This window comes from Ostrea edulis, chromosome 5 (assembly GCF_947568905.1).
Source record: "Ostrea edulis chromosome 5, xbOstEdul1.1, whole genome shotgun sequence".
NCBI lineage: Eukaryota > Metazoa > Mollusca > Bivalvia > Ostreida > Ostreidae > Ostrea > Ostrea edulis.
Window position 1 is genome coordinate 43,947,580 of NC_079168.1, and position 12,180 is coordinate 43,959,759.

General features: G+C 33.8%; 2 long non-coding RNA genes across 2 annotated transcripts; both read left to right on the forward strand.

Moving 5' to 3' along the window:
* Positions 1–760: 760 nt before the first annotated feature.
* Positions 761–2,800, forward strand: LOC125649592 (uncharacterized). The gene is made up of 3 exons (XR_007360748.2): positions 761–1,050; positions 1,877–1,956; positions 2,047–2,800. It is a non-coding gene; the product is annotated as an uncharacterized LOC125649592 (long non-coding RNA).
* A 6,141-nt stretch (positions 2,801–8,941) lies between these two features.
* On the forward strand, positions 8,942–9,663 carry LOC130054536 (uncharacterized). Its single transcript, XR_008802813.1, has 2 exons — positions 8,942–9,219; positions 9,309–9,663. It is a non-coding gene; the product is annotated as an uncharacterized LOC130054536 (long non-coding RNA).
* The last annotated feature ends 2,517 nt before the right edge of the window (positions 9,664–12,180 follow it).

A 12,180-nucleotide genomic window follows, 5' to 3' on the forward strand; every position in this document is an offset into this window, starting at 1 on the left:
CGAGTAAAACGTTGTAATATCATACCAATCTTGATCTATTTGCGTAAATATGGATCTTCTTTATTCAATAACCTTATTTATATCCGAAAATCTTGATTCATATCTGATAATCTTGTTATATTCAGTTACACCAATAGCATGACAAAATAACAGACATCATATGTAGAATGACCCCAGCAATCAACATTGGAAAACATTCACAATGGTCAGTCTTTGCTCCATGGAAACGTGCACACTGAGCCCTAATGCTAATACTTTGAAGAAAAACAACTGATCAGTATTATTTATATGCGAAATTCTTGATGCATGTTCGATAAATATTGATTTAAATTCGATAAATATTGATTCAAATCCCATAAATATTGATTTAAATTCCATAAATCTTGATGTATATTCGACAATTTTTTATTTTTATTCGATAATCTTGTTATTTATATGCAAAAATCATTATTGAATATACATCAAGACTTATCAAATATACATCAAAATTTATCGCATATAAATCAAGATTTATCGCATATTAATTAAGATATATCGAATATAAATGAAGATTTATCATACATACATCTAGATTTATCGAATATAAATGAAGATTTATTGCACATAAATCAAGTTTTATCGAATTTAATAAGATTTATAGAATTAACTATAAATCCATTTATTTTAGCCAGACTTAAATATATTTTATTTCTGAGGATTTTTTCGGAAACACTATTCCGGAATCCTACCGGAAATAAGTTGGCAAATAGAATAGCATTTTCTGGAGAACGGTGAGATAACAGTCGAAACAACATTTTAATTTCCCTTCCCACCCATCCCAAAAAGTTGTAAGAATATGTACTGCGGAAAATGTTTTCAATTTTTCAGGTGAGCTCGATTCTTGGATATAGTGCTGCTTATGGAAAAAGAAACAACTACAATGGAGTGTGTTTGAATAGACTGTCTTGGCAACTTGGGGCCAGATAAAGTACATTTTTGATTACAGAACACAAGAAGAATGCGCGTCTGGTTCCTGTGATTGGACATTGAATGATTTGATTGGACAATATTGTATGTATTGAATTATTTGGTGACAATTTGGTCACATATATATATGATACACTTTGATTGCCGCTCACCGGAATCATAGTCATATGGTTTTTTGTTTAATTGAAAATTGACATTTTAATGATTGATGTTTGGGGGTGATTGCAAATCGTCTCATTGCCGTCAACCGGAATGAGAAGATCTGCTAAATTTGTTGCTTGATTTTATGATATAACATTAGGCAATGATGTGTTTTTGGCCTGTACCATTTGGGTGTCAATACACAGGTGTAATTTACATGGTAAAATTTTAATGTAAAACTTTAAAATTTTACTCATTGCCTAGTTGCCAAGACCAACAACAGCCACAATGGGGAGGGGGGTGTTGTTATAAAATACAATAAGTGCAAAAATTAAACTTATATAGGTAAACATAATGTTATATCTTTATTTCCATCCCAGGACAAGGTCAGCTTACAAGTACAATGTACACTACAAACTGCTATCATTTTGAAGTTTTGCAAGGCTGGTCTATAATAAATCAAGATTTGCCAAATATACATCAATATTTTCGCAAATGAATAATAATAGCATCGATATAAATCAAGATTTTTGCAAATAAATAACAAGATTGTTGAATATACATCAAGATTCATGAAATATCTATCAAGATTTATCGAACAAACACCAAGATTTATTGCATATAAATTAAGACTACCGAATTTGTCATAAAATAACAAGATTATCGAGTGTGCATCTTGATTTATTACATCAAATTGAATTTACATTGGAGGTTTTTATCGAAGAAAGTGTGCAGCTCATGTTGCAATTTACCATGTATTTCACCTTAGATCCACCCATGAATTGACAAGTTATTCCCCTTGGCATAGCCCCTGCTGCCTCCTTTTCGTTTTGCATCTTTTTGAATGAGGTTGGTGTACTTTTTAAGCTATTACATTGCAAAATTAGTAAATTACCTGCCCATCCCCCATTTTTGGCTTCGTTTTGCTTTCTGTTGTAGATTACTTGATTGGTGAATGGCTTCATCATCAGCGGAAATTGGATCGGTAGTTTTTATCTCCCCCACACAAGACTCCTTAATGAAAGTGATGAACTTGTGGCGTATAAAAGGGAATCTCGTGAATGAAAAGGTGAAGATAACGAACAGTGATCAATCTCAAAACTCTCATAAAGAATACAATACTAAGAGTTGGGGAAACACGGACCCCTGAATATACCAGAGGTGGGATCAGGTGCCTAGGAGGAGTAAACATCCCCTGTTGACCGGTCACACCTGTGGTGAGTCATATATCCTGATCAGATAAACGGAGTAATCCATAGTCAAAATTAGTGTGTATAGAACAGCCTAACAATTGGTTTCAAACACGTCAGACAGCATTTGACCCAATGACAGACTGTACTGGCAAATTAGATAGTTATAACGACCATAGAATTTGCGAAATGTTAAATACTAAGCTTTGATCTCTGCACCGCCAGGGTCATTGCTTTCTAATGTTGAACTTTATCCTACCCTAAATAGTGATCTGTGATCTTTGTGTTTGTAAAGTCAATGAACTTTGAACTTTTATATTTGAACTGTGGCTGTTGTGGTTTACCTACAGTTTTGTATGTGTAGCATAATCTATGTGTGTTGTATGTTTTTCTTTTGGGGGGCTCTTTGATTGACGGCCCATTGTTTGATTTGTACTTGTAATACAATTCAAAACTGCTGTGCCATAATATCGCCATAATTATCTATCATAATAAATTTAAAAAAAAACATTTATTGTGTTTTGTTACACTTTTCTGAGATAATGAATATACATAAAAAATTATCAAGATTACCAGGTATACATCAAACTTTTCTCATATAAATGCAGATTTGTATAATACTGCAGCGTGTTCCACGCTATATAATTCTTATCTTTCATAAGTACACGCCTTATCTGTTCCACTTAAAGCGTCGTATCTTAAATCTGAGGGTGTTGCACCGAAGCGGGAATTTTCCCTAATCGGAGCTACGTGCCAGCACTCGTGACGTAGAACTGACCTTCATTCATATTTATACTCATTGCGTATTTGCCATTTAAATACCTGAAGGATTCCCCAGTTCTAGGGACAAGCCTAATACATTTTATGTGTCAATACATTTTACATGTAGTCTAAACATAATTTTTGAAATCGTGAAAAATATTTTTTTTCCTTCTGAATATCAGATACAATGTATACGATTACATGTTACGAGTGTATCAACTATTTAATATTCTATACTACTACAGTCCAAAAGCTCTTATACTCGTATGTATTATTTTCTACAAACAACGATTGGCAACTGTACATGACTCTGGCCACATAACAAAATATGGGAAGTTTAATACGCATTGATAAAGTTCAGCGTTATTCGAAGTACATACATGTACACCTGTAAAAATTGATTCAACATGGCAATTTGCTACTGGAATACATATAAACTCAAACTGTTAACGGTTATTTACCTTGTTTGGCCTTAAAGTTTTCTTCCAAAGCTTTGCAAAGTTCACAACGGTTTTTCGTAAAAGGCACCACTTTCATTCAGAAAAACATACAAGTTCTCGTTAGCAGCCTTGACTATTAAAACACAGGTATTGCATGCTGTATTCGGCGTGTTTGTTGAGAGTCCTATTCACAAACTAAACAGTGTCCAGGTTGGAAGCTTATTTCAAACTCGGCACATGGTATTAAACAGAGATTTGACATGAAGCATTTATAAAAACCAGAAGCGAGTTTCAATTAAGAAAAAAAAATCTAGATGACAAACGTAATATGAACTAAAAAAAATATGTGTTCGTGAGGGAGTCGAACCCAGTCGTTTTAAAAATAGAAAACATCTTTATACATAAGAGTCGACGACCTTATCCACTGAACCACGCAGTAGACCATACAATACTGAGGAAATTTAACGTACAGGTGAAGTTGAAAATAATACAGTCCACTCCACTTATATTGAAGTCGGTTATATTGAAATATCTGTTATATTGAAGTTAAAATAAACCCCCCATGAGCAATATTTGTGTAGTTCAGCATTGGTTATATTGAACTTTGGATATAATTAACAATTCAGGTCGGTCCCGTGGATTTCATTATATCCAGAGTAGACTGTACCAGTGAAGTTTCGAATTTTTTACACACACAAAAAAAAAATGCCCTCGTGAAACAAAATTTCAAAGCGACAGTTTTTTTAAAAGAAAAACTCGAAGAACATGTTCATGCTAAATCTGTTTTGTTTCACGGAGGCCGTTTTTCTGAAATTCGGGGATACCCCTCCATTTTGACGCTAAAAATCATATAAATCGCTTATTGCTTGATTTAAACTCCAAATATTTTGGCTAATTTTGTCAATACACATCTTTTACACTTATTTTCAAGAATTATTGAATCAAGACATACGTTCCAATTGGTTTTATCATATATTTGAACAACTTAAATTTTTCGATCTTTCATGCAACACCTTTAGGGAAATTAACATGAGACGTCAACACCTTCAAATTTGCCATAAGTCTGTCGTAACTTTACGACAGGTATATAAGTGTCTTACGATCAAACTAAATAAGATGGCAGCTAACATTACGCTGCGTCGTCAGATTAGACGAGTAAGACAATTAGGGGACGGAAGTAATCCGCAGGATAATAGAATGACAGAAACTGTTTCCAAACATAGACTACCACGTCATCTCATCATTCACTGATACCAGAGGATGGACAACAACTTCCCACGCCTAGGTCCTATTCCCTACCAACATCTTCACAAGTCATGGCTGCCCTAAGATTTATTCTACAGGGAATTTTCAGTTGGTTCAACACTGTCTAGCGTCTTATGAACAGTTAGTCATCTCTGCTTTATTTTCAAAACTGGGCCCAAATTACATCAAGATGTCTGATGGATTTTCATAAATTGCTGGTTTTCAGATAGTGATGGGGTCAAGAGACAATTGAACAGAATGTATATATAAATAATTACACATTACTTGTTTCTCACCCCCTGTCAACTCTTTTTTAGATAAAATATTTATTCAGAAATACAACAAACAAATAATTATGTAAAAAGGTATTAACATGACAAGTATTAATGACACAGCTTGTAACTTTTCGTTAATGTTAACAATTTTAAGCACATCTAATTTATTCCTATAAGAACCAGTTCTATGTGGTTCAGTACAGATGTACCACAAAAAGTTAAATATAGCTTTTTTTTTCAAAATGGTTGAAGACACTTGTTACAAAATATTTTTTCTACCTCCTTTTGAAAAGTTCCAATTTTTATAGTTTTAACAAAATTCGGGCCATTTATTTTTTATAATTTTCGATTTGTATTCTTTACTGTAATACTTTCCGTTTGTATTGTTTAATTTTTCATTTGTATTGTATCTGAGAGATTGTTTATTTTGATTGGTTATGAAGGATTTCATTGATCAAGTTTTAGCCTGTATCGGATGCTCAACCACAGATGAATTGGTCCCCTATACTTATGTTCCGACGTAAGAAACATTGCCACATAGACTTTGCTTTGTTTTCGCTTGAGGCAGGCAAAACCCAACATCAACTGAATTGAAACTTGTCATCTATAATGTATTGATTGAGGTTTTACGCCGTTTTGGCAGTATTTCAGCCATTAGGAAATGACGCAATAAAAGTATACAGTTGTATATACAATGTACTGAAAAAACATATATAGGGGGTCAGGAGACTAGAAAAATTTGGCATCATATTATGCAAGCTGACCCCCTATTCCCGGAAGATATTAATAATAGGAATCAAAACATGTAAAATGCCACTGAAATAGCTGCTTGTCCTTAAAAAAGGTGGGCAACAACCCGACAAAGGCATTCAATAAAATTCAGACAGCAACTCTTTTGTGTCAACAAATTGATAATGGTCACATGACCAAAATAAGCACAACTGATTGGTTACATACTAATTAAAATCAAAGAATAGTGTAAAACTCGTAGAACAGCATGTATTGGTTGCTGTAAAAATAAGTTACATGTAGCCAAATAGGGATAATTGATAACAAGGAAAAATTAATTGTTGCTGTAAAATTAGTAACATAATTGTGCAGATAACTATCACCAGGAGAAATAGCCTGGTGAGAAAAAGGAATCTCATAATACATCATACACTCTGTCACATAAAGGTTATTTTAAAACCAATTTCCATACATGACTAGGTAAACAGAAGGTAGCTACAGAACTGTAGCTCTCTGAGAAAATATTGGGACAGATCAGAGAGCTACAGATCCACCCCTTATAAAAACCTTCGATTTACGGCGCACAAAAAATGTGCACGGTTGAGGCCTCATATCGTTGTATTCTTAAATTGCTGTCTCATATATCTAATATAAAAAAATTCCTTACATATTTATTTTACTATGCTTATGTCCAAACATATCTTCATATATTCATTAAAGCCCCATACGACTTGAAAACTCACAGCTTCAAATGACGTAGCCATGTTAGGTCGCCAGTCAATTTGAACTCTGTTGCTGTTGGTACATAAATTCATAATATTCGTTACAAGTTATGTATTCAATCTTCATCTATCTTAAACATGAATAATTGATACAAATTTTAAAAAGTTGATTTATATAGAAGTAAAATAAAGCTCTGATTGTTGAAAATGCTATATAAGCCGAGTTTGGTCCCTTACGCTCGTATGGCAGGGATGGGGACCGCGCCAGACTAATGAAAGAGTTTACCTATTTGCATAATTATTATTTAACCGAACTGGCATGTTTTATCATTTAAAATATTTAACTGGAAATATTTGTGGGGATATTAGTTAACATCTAGACGTTATTGTGTAAGTATGGAAATGAACACAGTCATACTGTTTTGTGTGTGTGTTTTGCCAAAGATAATTACATAATGTTCTTGTACCTACTGCAGCTGCATTTAATCATTGCATGTATAAATGTCATTTTATTTGAATATGTCGTTTGTAAAGCCCTATTTACACGAACCGTTCATACAGTAGCGTGTATTAAATATGCACATGCAAAAAAATTAATACACCATTATTGTTTATACAGACCATTTGCTAGCAAGTATATTTATATACACAAAAGACGAAGGATATGAATTAATTAAATGCTATATTTACATTTGCAACTGTTTTCTCCTACATAACACTATTACGAGCAATACGTATTTATTTCTGGATAAATCTACTACGGGGTCAACAGAGGTCACGGCTGTGCGTATGAACATTTGTTAAAAGTAGGTAACAGGTACTATTTTTACTAAGGCAATACACATCTAGCAATCGCTCTCACTTACTACAGAAATCTTTCAATAGATGAAATCAACACCACAAAATGTATTTACGGTTTTATTTGTATTCCAAGCAGTGGACTTTCATCAATAATTGATAAAAGCATAACTGTAAACAATGTCTTTAGTTACTAGCCTACTAGGCCTAATGTATGTCTAAAATTTCGTCTGCTACAACTTCACCCTGGTCATCGGTGATGCGGAATTGTACCTACTGCTAGACGATGACATTAGGCTTTAGCAAAAAGGTCGTTCACAGGATGTATGGCCGATAAGTCGTCAAAGTGCATTAAGACCTACACACCACACTGCTTCCGTGCCACAGCAGCCATAGATAGTGCTTGATGTCGGTTTCCAAGTTTATGTCGGGACATCGAAGCGAGGCGTCGTTAAAAACCTATTACAAAAAATTATCGAGTCAAAAGAAGCGTTCAGTGAGCTCATGTTTATCAACAATTACATATCCAAATCCAAACCGTCCCTTACCTTCGTGCAGTTCCACATTCTCTGCGATGTTCAGTTCTTTCCGGAGATTCATCTGAGTTCCGTCCTCTGTCCTGTCTATAAATAATTTGCCTACACCTGACGACTGCCGTCCTGTTCTTCATGTTCCTCCATCTCAGTCTTCTGTTAACTCCGTAATATCCACAGAATATCTTTCAAAGTCGGTCTTCAACGTCTTCACTTTTCAAAAGTCAAAGCGCATCACAACTCTAAGTGTAACACTGCGCATCCCCGTTTAAATCATAATTCCCCCACCCCCTAAAATTAGACATATGGAAGAGTTTTCCATTATATACTTCCAAGTTAATGTATAAGTATATGTTGATATACTTGCTTTCTAGCGTCTTAATAATTAAAACAGTTCTTCATTTTATAGAACTTTGTTTTGTGATGTCGTCATTTTGAACATCTATGACGCTTTGTTGTGGACGTCAACAATTTGAAATGTATGGAAACGTGTTGTTAACACAATTCAGCAATGTTACCGACCAAAAATGTAAATATAAGTAATAAGGTATCATTTAAAAATATTTATCGGGATATAAATACGGGTTGGTACATGATCAACTTTTCCATAAAGCCCTTCGGGCTTTATGGAATTTGATCACGTGACCAACCCGTATTTATATCCCGATAAATATTTTTAAATGATACCTTATTTCTTAAATATTACACACACACACACACACACATATATATATTTAAGAAATAAGGTATCATTTAAAAATATTTATCGGGATATAAATACGGGTTGGTCACGTGATCAAATTCCATAAAGCCCGAAGGGCTTTATGGAAAAGTTGATCATGTACCAACCCGTATTTATATCCCGATAAATATTTTTAAATGATACCTTATTACTTATATTTACATTTTTGGTCGGTAACATTGCTGAATTGTGTTAACAACACGTTTCCATACATTTCAAATTGTTGACGTCCACAACAAAGCGTCATAGATGTTCAAAATGACGACATCACAAAACAAAGTTCTATAAAATGAAGAACTGTTTTAATTATTAAGACGCTAGAAAGCAAGTATATCAACATATACTTATACATTAACTTGGAAGTATATAATGGAAAACTCTTCCATATGTCTAATTTTAGGGGGTGGGGGAATTATGATTTAAACGGGGATGCGCAGTGTTACACTTAGAGTTGTGATGCGCTTTGACTTTTGAAAAGTGAAGACGTTGAAGACCGACTTTGAAAGATATTCTGTGGATATTACGGAGTTAACAGAAGACTGAGATGGAGGAACATGAAGAACAGGACGGCAGTCGTCAGGTGTAGGCAAATTATTTATAGACAGGACAGAGGACGGAACTCAGATGAATCTCCGGAAAGAACTGAACATCGCAGAGAATGTGGAACTGCACGAAGGTAAGGGACGGTTTGGATTTGGATATGTAATTGTTGATAAACATGAGCTCACTGAACGCTTCTTTTGACTCGATAATTTTTTGTAATAGGTTTTTAACGACGCCTCGCTTCGATGTCCCGACATAAACTTGGAAACCGACATCAAGCACTATCTATGGCTGCTGTGGCACGGAAGCAGTGTGGTGTGTAGGTCTTAATGCACTTTGACGACTTATCGGCCATACATCCTGTGAACGACCTTTTTGCTAAAGCCTAATGTCATCGTCTAGCAGTAGGTACAATTCCGCATCACCGATGACCAGGGTGAAGTTGTAGCAGACGAAATTTTAGACATACATTAGGCCTAGTAGGCTAGTAACTAAAGACATTGTTTACAGTTATGCTTTTATCAATTATTGATGAAAGTCCACTGCTTGGAATACAAATAAAACCGTAAATACATTTTGTGGTGTTGATTTCATCTATTGAAAGATTTCTGTAGTAAGTGAGAGCGATTGCTAGATGTGTATTGCCTTAGTAAAAATAGTACCTGTTACCTACTTTTAACAAATGTTCATACGCACAGCCGTGACCTCTGTTGACCCCGTAGTAGATTTATCCAGAAATAAATACGTATTGCTCGTAATAGTGTTATGTAGGAGAAAACAGTTGCAAATGTAAATATATATATATATATAGTTTAAAAACATTGATTATCCGTTTATTATACATGCAACTTACGGTGTATATCTTCTTTTTTTTTTTAAATTTATTCTTTTTCCATATTCACATAAACATCAGTGATAGTAATGAAGATACATATTAATCATTTTATACATTCTCACACTCTTTCACACTACTAGTTCAGCATTATTGGTTGAATACTTCTTATTCTAGGTTACAGATCAAAAATAGTTTTCCAGTTTTCCCAAAGTCTGTCAAATTTCAAAACTTCACATGATTTAATTGCTACAAATTTTTCAACTTTGTATTTTGAAAGAAAGATAATGTATCAGCCCAGTAATATGAGGAATTTTGTTTTGTTTTGAACAATTGAAAACATATTGTTTGGTATACAGAATTATGAAATTAACAACTTTATTACACAAACTGAGAGGCGTTTCACCAAAAATAATACTACTAACATTAAAACCAATTCTTTTTGATGTTTTTCTGAAAATATGCATGCTAAGATTATTCCAAAGTGCTAAAGTATAAGAACAAGACATAAACATATGTTGCATTGTTTGATACGGTGTATCTTAAGAAAAGAAATTTATGAAAGTTTTGTGAAATAATTTTCAATGTTCCCAAGACATTCACAAGTTAAAACTTACATTACATTTCTCGTGATATATCATGTTTTCTGAAACCGGGTTCTGGTCTCGTGGACAAATTGAAAAATGTTCTTGGGTTTTCAGAATTCATGAAATCATCCTATACAACAATCATACAAACGCCAGAATTTAGTAAATACGTTTGTAGCAGATATTTAGCCCGTGTGCGCACATAATGCAGAAAATCTTGTGAAAAGGACGCTTTACTACTAATCATACCAGAAAAGGAAGACTCGCTCGGAAATTCGCATTATCCACTTAGTATGTAGTAATGGGAAAAAAGTGCAGATAACGAACAGTAGCCATTCTCAGAAATGTGTAAAAAAAAAAAAAAAAAATACAAATTTTAGCGTAGGGCAAATACGGACCTGGGATCAGGTGCGGAGGGAGAGTATGGAGTACGTCATAGAGCATTAGACCTAATGGCAGGTTGTATTTACAAATAAGATCATTGTGACAACCATGGAATTTAAGAAAAACTGACTTTTAAAGAATCTGTTGAAACCCCTGTAACAACTTATTTGTCAGTAACCTGCCTAAATTTGAAAACTGATCATATGCAGAACATGCTATCGCGTATCGAATTAGCTGAGATACATACAGGAATCTTGCAACAGGAAAGTCGACGGTGGGGGAAGCTGAAGTCATCCCGTATGTCATAAAGTTGAGTTGTTAGTTTTCCGTTAACATCTATGTTCAGAAAATTATTCTAATATCTAACAGATGTGGAAGACTTTGTGGTGTCTTTATTTCGAATTCACTGGAATATATAGAATCGACTACGAATGAAAATAAATGTTGTTAATAGATAAAACATCGCAAATGTATTTAAATGTCGAGTTGAAGGACACAGCAAGAATACTTTTCTTCTTAAGGCCAGGTAATAAAGGAGCACAATTTGTGCCCATGGGAATTCCAACACACATTTGGAAGATCTAACCTCCATAGATAGTCAATGAGGAACTCCACCATCTTTTTATATCAACATCATATCGCAAAACATGAATATTTCTGAGATCCTTTTTTATTGAAGAGGCAGCTGTCTATGATGTCAAAAAACCCAGTCTTTAATTCATTGTGAGGAATGATGGTTTAAAGTGTTGCATTGTATGTTTTGATGCTGTTGATTTTAGAGAAGTTTTGTGAATTCAAATTTACTAAACGTTCTTAGGAATGTTTTAGAATCCACATTTGATTGTCACCACTTCTAGCATATGTTGTGGCACAATACGTCTGAAGTTTCCTCTTCACAACAGTTAAAAATACTCAAGCAAGATCTCAAATATAATGGAAGTTTTAATTAATAATATGATTACATACATGTACATGTATGTTCTTGTGGTTCGTCATAAAAATGTATACTACTGAGCGATATCGTTGGATTTTTCTATGATATGATGATGACAAACCTGTACATTACAGTACTTTACAGTTATAAGTGTATATGTAAATCACTTGTATCAGTATTAAAAAAGACGAATTTTTACAAGAAATAATACTTAAACATTGCGGTAGTCATAAAATGATAATACATGTATCAACGTTGTGGTAACATAACGCTACTGTGCAAAAAGAGTATAAATTGTATTTCAAATTTGAAATTGATGTCAATTGGCTTTCTTTTAAACAAACTATAAATCTAATG